This window comes from Columba livia, chromosome 14 (genome assembly GCF_036013475.1).
Source record: "Columba livia isolate bColLiv1 breed racing homer chromosome 14, bColLiv1.pat.W.v2, whole genome shotgun sequence".
Classification (NCBI taxonomy): domain Eukaryota; kingdom Metazoa; phylum Chordata; class Aves; order Columbiformes; family Columbidae; genus Columba; species Columba livia.
The window spans coordinates 11,861,582-11,870,344 of record NC_088615.1 but is presented as its reverse complement, the minus strand read 5'-3'; the positions used below and the strand labels follow the sequence as shown (position 1 = coordinate 11,870,344).

General features: G+C 44.2%; 1 long non-coding RNA gene across 1 annotated transcript in view; it reads right to left on the bottom strand.

The window, feature by feature from the left end:
• LOC110359630 (uncharacterized) overlaps positions 1-1,409 on the bottom strand; it is a 35,467-nt gene extending 34,058 nt beyond the window's left edge. Inside the window, exon 1 of the long non-coding RNA XR_010466183.1 lies at positions 4-1,409. This is a non-coding gene — a long non-coding RNA (uncharacterized LOC110359630). The remainder of the gene's footprint in view (positions 1-3) is intronic.
• Between the last annotated feature and the right edge of the window lie 7,354 nt (positions 1,410-8,763).

Here is an 8,763-nt window from a genome sequence, read left to right as displayed (position 1 = left end):
GACCTTGCAAGTGGGACTTAAATGAAGCGCTCCATTCGCCTTGCTCAGAGGACCCAACTGGGGGATTTGGGTGCTTTTTATCCTTTAGATGTCAAGGTTCAGACCATGTATGTAGAGCTAAAGACTCAAGTCAGAGAAACCCCCACTCCTGCGCAGGAGGAAGCTCTGGTCAGGCGCTCAATACTTCAGCTTCCTGTCTGTACTCTCCGCGGTCTAATCGGGGGAAATCCTGAAAACATTATCAGATGCCTGATAAGCTCTTTAGCTTTCAAGTACATAGTGATTCAGTTTCGGTCAAAACCTCATTTGAATACAGTTTTTAAAATCTACATAAAAAGTGAGACCCTAAAGGAGAAGAGGTGAGACTTGTAGTCTAGTATCACTGGCATCCAAAATAATTTGACTGATGTTTAAAACTGGTATAAACAAATCTGCTTTTCCATACCTGCAGTCAGATGCTCAGCATGTGTAATTCAAGCTTATTAAAAAGGAATGGAATGATATGTCTGGTTAATTAAATGCCTTTATTTATCCACAAACAAATAATGTGGCAGAAGCAGCAGCAGAGATTGTTTATTCCAGCCCAATGCTGTTCATCATCAACTTGAGGCAGATTGTTTCAGAGAGAGAGGGATTGCTTGAAATTCTGGTGCCCACTCATCCCAAAGGCTTCTCCAGCAAAGCTGGCAAGTGTGACAATCCCTGTTTTGTTCAGTGCTTACACTTGTTTACTGGGCATTAACCAGAGATTTCCAAGCCCATCTCACAGCCCTTCATTGCAGTCTCTACCCTTTTATCTCTGGATTTAGCACTGGAAGAGTAAATCTCCACCACCACCACAGTCAGAATCCCCAATATTTTCCAGTTCAGATGGGTACTGAATGGGATTCACCCAGAGGAGATCACTCCCACTCCACTGCTCTCCATCTCAGGCCAGGGAGCACTCCTGGGATACGTTCCAGGAGGTTCTCCTTCACCCAAAACTTCTGCAGATCTTGGAGAAATCCACTTCATCTATGATTCTGGAAGTAACTAGGAATGTTTTCCCAGGTATTGCAGACCTGCAAGCAGTCAAGGCTTTATCTACTTTCCGTTCCCAGAGCACAAAAGATGTAAAATGCTTTTCATGAGAGCTCTGATGTTTTCTGCTGCACTCACCCTAAGAATTACCACAAAAACAAGCTCATGTATGGACCAGCTACTTTGGAGAAGAGAAAATTTGGGAAGGTATTTATTGTTAATAGCCACATTCCTCCGAGTCAGTACAAAGGCTCAGTTTGTTCATATTCAGGGCAAAAGGATGTAGCATCTTCCATTTTGGTCCAAGGTCTGGTTTACAGATCTCCAACTAGGCTAATACACAAGATACTTTTAACAAGAGCAGAGGTTTCAGACACAAAACCACTCATCATTTTAATACCCATGTTAAAATATGTAATTAACACTGGAAGACAGACCCGTCGACATTGAGTCCAGATCCAGAAGGGAAATATCCCAAAGTCTCAAAAGCATCTGGAACTGTGATTTTGCTTTTTGACAGCATGAGAGACCTGGTGTGGCTAATAAAATGCCCTGTCTGAACTCTGAGGTGCTGCTGTGGGTCAAATCTGGGCACAGTGAAGCAAAGGCCCTAGTAGGACTTATTTATAAGGATGCTTACAAGAATTTACACGAGTCATTGCAGAAGAAGAGAGAACAGTCACATTTCAGGCTGGGATTCAGCTGCATTTGCACAGTTCACTGGTACAATTTTCAAAATGCATCCTTGGTCTATCCCCAGGTTTAAAAGTGTCTTTGTAAAAGACACTGAATTAAATTCATCTGTTCCCTGCTGACCAACACATTCTTGCTGGTTCTTTAAGCAGAGATTATTCAAGTTTCCTGGGTCCCAAAAGGTAGGTTTCATTATGTGTGTGTGTCACAGATGGATAACCTAGAGCAGAAGGTAGCTAAACACGACCTGAGTCCCATGGTGAGAGGATCACATTCCTCAGTCCCTGGCACACCCTCTGTGCAAAAGCAAAAAAGTGATCAATAAAGCCTAAACATTTACACAACTTTTAGAAAGGAAAGATGACAAGACAGATTCTCCCCTTTGCTTTGTGAAACAAAAGCAAAGACTAAAGGGAAGAAAAAAAAAATGAAAGTTTGTACACAGTGACTGAGAAGGGAAGAGACAGACAATATACAGTGCACTGCTCTTGACAGCTGACATCAGTCAGCATGGTTATTATTATCTTAGCTTCTCATCTAGAAAGTTTTGTCTAACAGAATTTGTCTTTTCACAGGAAGTCTAGATCTTACTCTAATTCAGTGTCTGGAATTTCTTGAGGCAATATTATGTTAGGTCAAACAAGATAACAATACAGCACTATCAGAAACACAATACGTAGTCAGGCTGTGCTTTCTAAAGGCATTAAATCACAGCCCAGGTGCCAGTATCATCACCACCAGGTAGTTCCAGCTTCTCCGATTTATTTATTGCTGTTCACTGTATTCTGTATAAATACAAAGGGCTGACTCCTTTCATTGGGGAGTAAGATCCTCGCAGAAGGGAGGACATCTCCCAAGCTAGTTAAAAACTTTACAGCAGTAGAAAATATGCAGGCAGAGATAAATCAAGTCCTGTATATAAACCATCTTTCACAAAAATATAGCCTTCAGAAAGCACAGTAGACATATAGTCACTTCTTGCATGATTTCATAAATCTTCCTTTCCTGCTTATAGTATTTCTTTGTGACAGTGAGATAATACCATGAATTAGGAATTCCAAGCGGAGCTAGAGCTTAGTCCCATTGAAAACTACAGCAGAACCCACATTACTTTTGAAGAAACTGAACTTTCTCCCTCAATACTGTTAAAAGTAAACTTTCACTTGGTTTCCCTTGAGACATGAGTTCTGTGGGCCTTTTTCTACAATATAGAGCCCTATACAAATATAGCTACATTATCTTTTGTGCATCTAGTTGTCAGGTTTCTTTAAACTGTATTGACTTACAAATTTTATGAGCTCTCTTACTGCTTTCTGTCTCATTGCTTTAATATCCAATACAATCATCTGATTCAAAAGAGAAACCCAGGAAATACTTTATAAATCATGCATCTTTCATAGATGACTTTGCACATTTACAAAGGCTACAGTCATATCACAAGCCAGCTAGGATTTGATTAGCTAATTCTTACTTTGCACTGTGATGGGAGTATAGATCAGGACACAGTGCTCCCACTTCTCATGCAAGCAGTGAAGAGATACATCAGGCACATATGGGCAGCAGAGTTGAGAGGGGATGATAGAAACAGCCCTTTTGCGTGCTCCTGACAAGCTGTGGAGGCTCCAGAAGGCACAGGGCTCTGCTCCTGGACAGGGCTGGCAAAAGAGGGAGGAACATGCCAAAACAGGCAAGCTGCAGCTACCCTCCATGACATGTTTTTCTAAACTGGGAAGTGTTCCCAGCAGGAAATGCCTGCAGAGATTCAAACAGAGGCATTAACCTTCTCCCCAGAGTCTGTTTGTGTACATGAGTGCACATACATTCACATACTTCTTACCCTAAAGGAAGAATTTGCTCCATAGCTGCACAGAGGGCTTGGATGCTACCAGAACAGCCTGCAACCCCTGCAGCTTTGCTCAGGGCCCCCCATGACAGCCAGATTATCTGTCCTAGTGTCTTTAACCCTGCTGGAGTTATTGTACTCAGTTTTATCACTTGCTTAATTATTTTGCTGTGACTGGCTTTAACACCTGTGAAAGTGACACTGTGGTATCCAGCACAGCGCAGCCAGACCCCACACGAACTGCAGCGCACCCACAGATCCATCGCTGCACCTCAGCCCTGGCCTGCAGCACCTCTGTGCCTGCTCCTGTTTGCAATGAGCCCTGGGCTCGCATGCACCCTGCGATTGTGACAAACAGCTCTCACCAAGATAAATGCAGCATTTCACTGGGGAAAAGAAAAATCTACTGCTGCCCTATCTGCCAGCTTGAGTGAAAAGAAATGATGCAAAGTAGTATCAGGCAGCACAGTGCAATTTCTGTGACAAGCTTCATAGATGGCTTCACTAGATGCTCTGCAGCCAGAAGTTAAAGAAAACAGGAAGGTTTCAAAGTTATGAAGGCAGGAAGTGAGTCAGCCTTGAGCAGGAGGGACAGCAAACAGCAACCCCTTCCTTCCACTGCAGACACCTGGCCACAGGACGTGGACCAGGGAGTCCAGAACTGGAGTGAAGGAACCTGAGAGCAGAGAACACCAGCAGCCCAGGAACTGGGGGGAAAGGGACATTTCTTCATTGACCACAGTCCAAATCAGGAAAGATTTTCTCCATGCAGAGGACTGTCTTCTAACCAGTTTTCCTTCTCCTTGTAGAAGCAGCCTAACCACCAAGCCACCAGCTCGTCCCCTCCCTGCCCAGGCACACCAAACCTCCTGTGCAGTTCTGCTCAGGAGGGGCGGCTGAGGAAAGTCCTCCAGAATAACTTAGCTGGGATCAGGACTTCAAGTCCTCTGAAGAATCTTGAAATTTGAACCCTGGCTTCTCACACACTCCAACAAGTACTGTGCTATTGCGAACAGAAACATCAACACCTCCCCCTCAGTTGCCACTCTACTCTGCCCAAGTCCTACAAGAGAAGAAACTTGTCTGAAAACAGTCACAAGAGCCTCCACAGAACAAAGAGGCCAAGGAACATCTTGGCAGGGCTTAGGCATAGACAAGGTGCTAGCTGCTTGCCTAGAAACAGATGTTTATCAGAGAATTCATCTGGAGTAAACGGAAGAGCCACAAGCCATCAGCACTACTACAGCTCAGCAGCATCATGGCAGGAGTTCTGAGGATCTGCATTTTGGGGATAGGTACAGAAAAGGCCCAGGTCCTTCTGTAGGTGCACTTCCAGGCACACAAATTACTTCTAAAAATAGAACCTGAGCTCTGAAGTCACACAGACAGCTTTCAGAATTGTACTCTAGATATTTGACAGTGTTGCCCATCACACAAAAATGCTGTATTCCCAGTTGCAGTACCAGGAAATAACACTCAGCCCTGAAGCCTGGACAGGTGCACAAACACTGGGACCCCAGATTGGTAACAAATTCCCAGCTTTCGCAGGCTCCTAAATAGGGCAAAGCAGTTAAAGAATTAGCTGTTCCACAGGTAGTGCATCAGGTTTCTAATATGTTTGCCTCTGTTTCTAGCATACTGTTGTAGTCACTAGGAGGACAAATAATTTTTTTGCTTTCTGTATTAATCAGAAAAATAGGATGCTAGGTCCAACTGAAAAATAAATCTTGAGAAGGACAGACAGAACTGGCTAAGTTCCAGCACTACAAAAGGCCATTGCGTTTCTGCTTCTTCTGAGAATAATCTTCTATAAAGCAGCAAACAACTTAAAAGTCACAACATGGTCACACACACCAGGTTGGGGACTCAGGACACAAGTGAAGTAGATTTGAGCTTCCTCAAGGCAATTAGTTTTCAATACTAAGCATTTCCAGATCCTTTCTAGTTTCAAAAGAAATTAAAAATAAGGTGTGGAAAGATGGGCGGTGGAGGACAAAACCCTTTAGATGGAAGTTTACCAACACCGAAAGAAGCTGTGGAGAATTTCTTATCTGAAAAAAAAAAAAAGACTGGAGCAAGTCTGGGTAGAGGGTAAAAAGCTAAATCCAGTTCCTAGTTGCAACTTGCAAGTTTTGAACATCGTCCAGTGCAATAATTATTCTTAAAAAAGTGCTGTGCTGTTGGAATCAATTTCCCACAGGAATGTTTCCATTTTCATTTTGATTATTTTCTCTCATATGTGCTTTGATAGGTCAGCATGCTTGTGGAACCAGGGAATATTGCATTTACAAAATGAAGTTTCATTTGAAGTTTAACAAAGTAAGATTTTGGAAGTCAGCTTTGGAATTCAAAGTCTTGCTTTCACAAGAATGGTACATTTTAACTGACAATTTAAAATACCTGAAAACAATTTATAAACTCCTTCACAAAATCCAGGAGATGAAACATAATAGGCTCTACTCCAAGCAAAGAATCATGCAGCTAAAAACGGCTCTCAAAGGTTGTGTATGGTCTAAGACGAAAGGTGATGGGCCAGGACTAGCAATACCTAAATGGCCTTAGGAAGAAAACTATGGATAAGGCTTTCAAGCTGTTAAGAGGTTCAGAGCAAAGAAATCATCACTCACTGTTTGCTGTTGGACATGTTTACATGAACAGAACTTTGTATGTTCCCTGAAAATAAGCAGAATCCACAGAGAATCACAATTTATTTCTCTTGCCTGCAGCAGCAGGTATATAGAACCCCAATTTCAGCTAAATGGATTTTTTTAAAGGCGGTTGCTACCACACTGAATGAAATGCAAAACCCTCTGAACAAATACATTTCAGCAGTACCTTGTATTTGATTAAGGAACAAGATCATACTTTAGCCAAACATTATGTCAGTTTATTGATTCCTGAAGTTGGAATGGTTTTGCTTGCCTGGCTTACAGAGAACTGCAGCCAAACAATAACTGATTCAAGCTTGGGTTTGTTGTTTGTTTGTTTGTTTTTTCTCATTCCAAAACTGAGTCAGAGAGACTTTGCAGAACCTGCACTGGAACAACACCCAAAGAAAACATTCCTGTTGGGGAAACAGTTCTGCCGAAAGCTGATATCCCCTGATGGGGACACCCCGGCACAGAGGGTGTTCGTGCTTGCTGAGCTCTGCCAGGTGCCGTGGCCCGTCCCTTTCACCGCTTTATCACTGCCCTGCAGAAGTGCTTGGTGCTGCAGGGACCCAGCAGTGACCTGCTCACCACAGGGACTTCTCACACCTGCCCAAGCTGCCTCAGAAGGAAGGCTGGCCAGGTTATTCACCCCATGGGCTGGAGAACCGCGGGTTGCTCTGGAGAGCAGTAGGGGCTTGCAGAGGCCCGCAGTTGGGATTTCCCTGCAACAGTCCCAGGGACATCCCTCGCTGCAGGGACAGGCACATGTTTGGTTTGTGTCTCTGTGGATAGCTGGGAGTTTACCAAAGAAGGAAGAACAGGATGGCTTGCACCTCACATCCCAGGAGCGCTGTTTGCTCTCCCCTGAGGCACAGCTCATCTCATGAGATGCACGCTCAAACTGCGCCTCAGAAAAAACACTGTGGGCAACGTGAACGTTTCCAGGGATTTTTGCTCAAACCTATTTTAATATCCAGTATCTCAGCCAGCTATTTGCCGAAGATTAACAGCAGCATCTTGCACGTCAGAAGAAATTCAAGCAGCAGCAGAGAGAAAAGTGACAGAGAAACATTAAAAGGCACCCTCCTTTATTGCACAGCAATCACACTGTCACAATTCACAAGAAAATATGTTTGGTTTTCCAAGAAAGGGTCAACCTCTGCCCTCTGGGAAGACAAGGGTCTACAATTCAGGATCAAGGACAACTCTTATTGGGATCCAGGTCACACACAGAGACTGCCATGACCATAGAAAGAAATGGCAATGGGAAACACAGGGAAGCACTGCCAAGAGCAGGCAAAGCACATGGACTAGAAACGTACCATAAGCCGTAAGGCAGAGGCTCTGGCCAGCACTGCTCAGCTGCACTCAGAGCCTTTGTGCAGCAGTTTGGGTTTTGAGATGTGCCAGTTTCACTGCTTTGGGATTAGAGGTGGGATTCCCAAAGTGGTGCTAGAGCACAATCCAGGAGAATTCAAAGTCCCACACAAATACAAGATACCTCACAAGTACAGACAACACTGGGACCACGGTCCCAAGAGAAAAACCCTGTACCCATGTTGCTGCTGGTGCAGCTACCCAGACCCACCCCCCATCACCACCACAGCCCCCCAGCTTCATGTGGCGCCAGGGACCCTCAGCCAGGAGCTGTGCTGAGCTCTCAGCGGCTCCTCCAGCACTCACAGTTACAGTGGGGCAGAAAGTCCGGACAGTGCAGGCTCCAGAGCAAGGGAGAAGAGCCAGAGGACCATGGTGTGTAAGCTGTGAGGCTCAACAGGTCTAGAGAGAGGCAAAAGGGAGCTTTGGACACCTTCACATAAGCTGTAATTACCCACTTCTGACTGCAGCACTTTTAAAACTTCTGGTTCTTTTTGCTCAGTGCTTTCTGAAAGTTTTGTTCATGGAAACTTCGTCTGAGTTAAGAGCGAGCAGAAGATGCAGGATCTGGTCTCTAGAAAACACCAGAGCAGATCATACAGGATTGTTGAGCACCCATGTGAAGGTAGGGCTCAGCTGAGGCTGCAGTGCTGTAAAAGGCTGGATTTACAGCATGTACCCCAAGGGTCATTTTTAATTATGCTGATGATTTACCTCTGGACTGCTATGCAGAGGAAATGAGGTTAAATTCACTTTCGGAGCTGCCCCAGCCATGCTTTTTTTTTCCTGCAGGACCTTTTGTCAAGTTGGGAATACACTCTTGCCTCAAAGAAAGGCTGTTTAGCTCCAAAAGACATTTTTATCAAGGAGGCTCAGGGTTAATGGTGAAAATGAAACCAAATGCATATACATAAAGCCAAACCACATGCCTGCATGTAAAAGGTTCTTTTCTGAATGTTTAAATAGCTCAAAAAACAGCTGTTTGTCAGAGATTTTCTCCAGGAGTTGGCTTCCTGAGGAAAATATTCAGCCCCAAAACACCTCAGTTATGACCTGAAGCACGAGGGTCATCTAAACTGGGCACTGCTCTGCCAGAACATGCCTCAGAGGATGGCAAGGTAATAAAGGTTTTTCTTAAGTTAGAAATCAGTGTTTTCTGCGACACTCTGTTGGCTATGA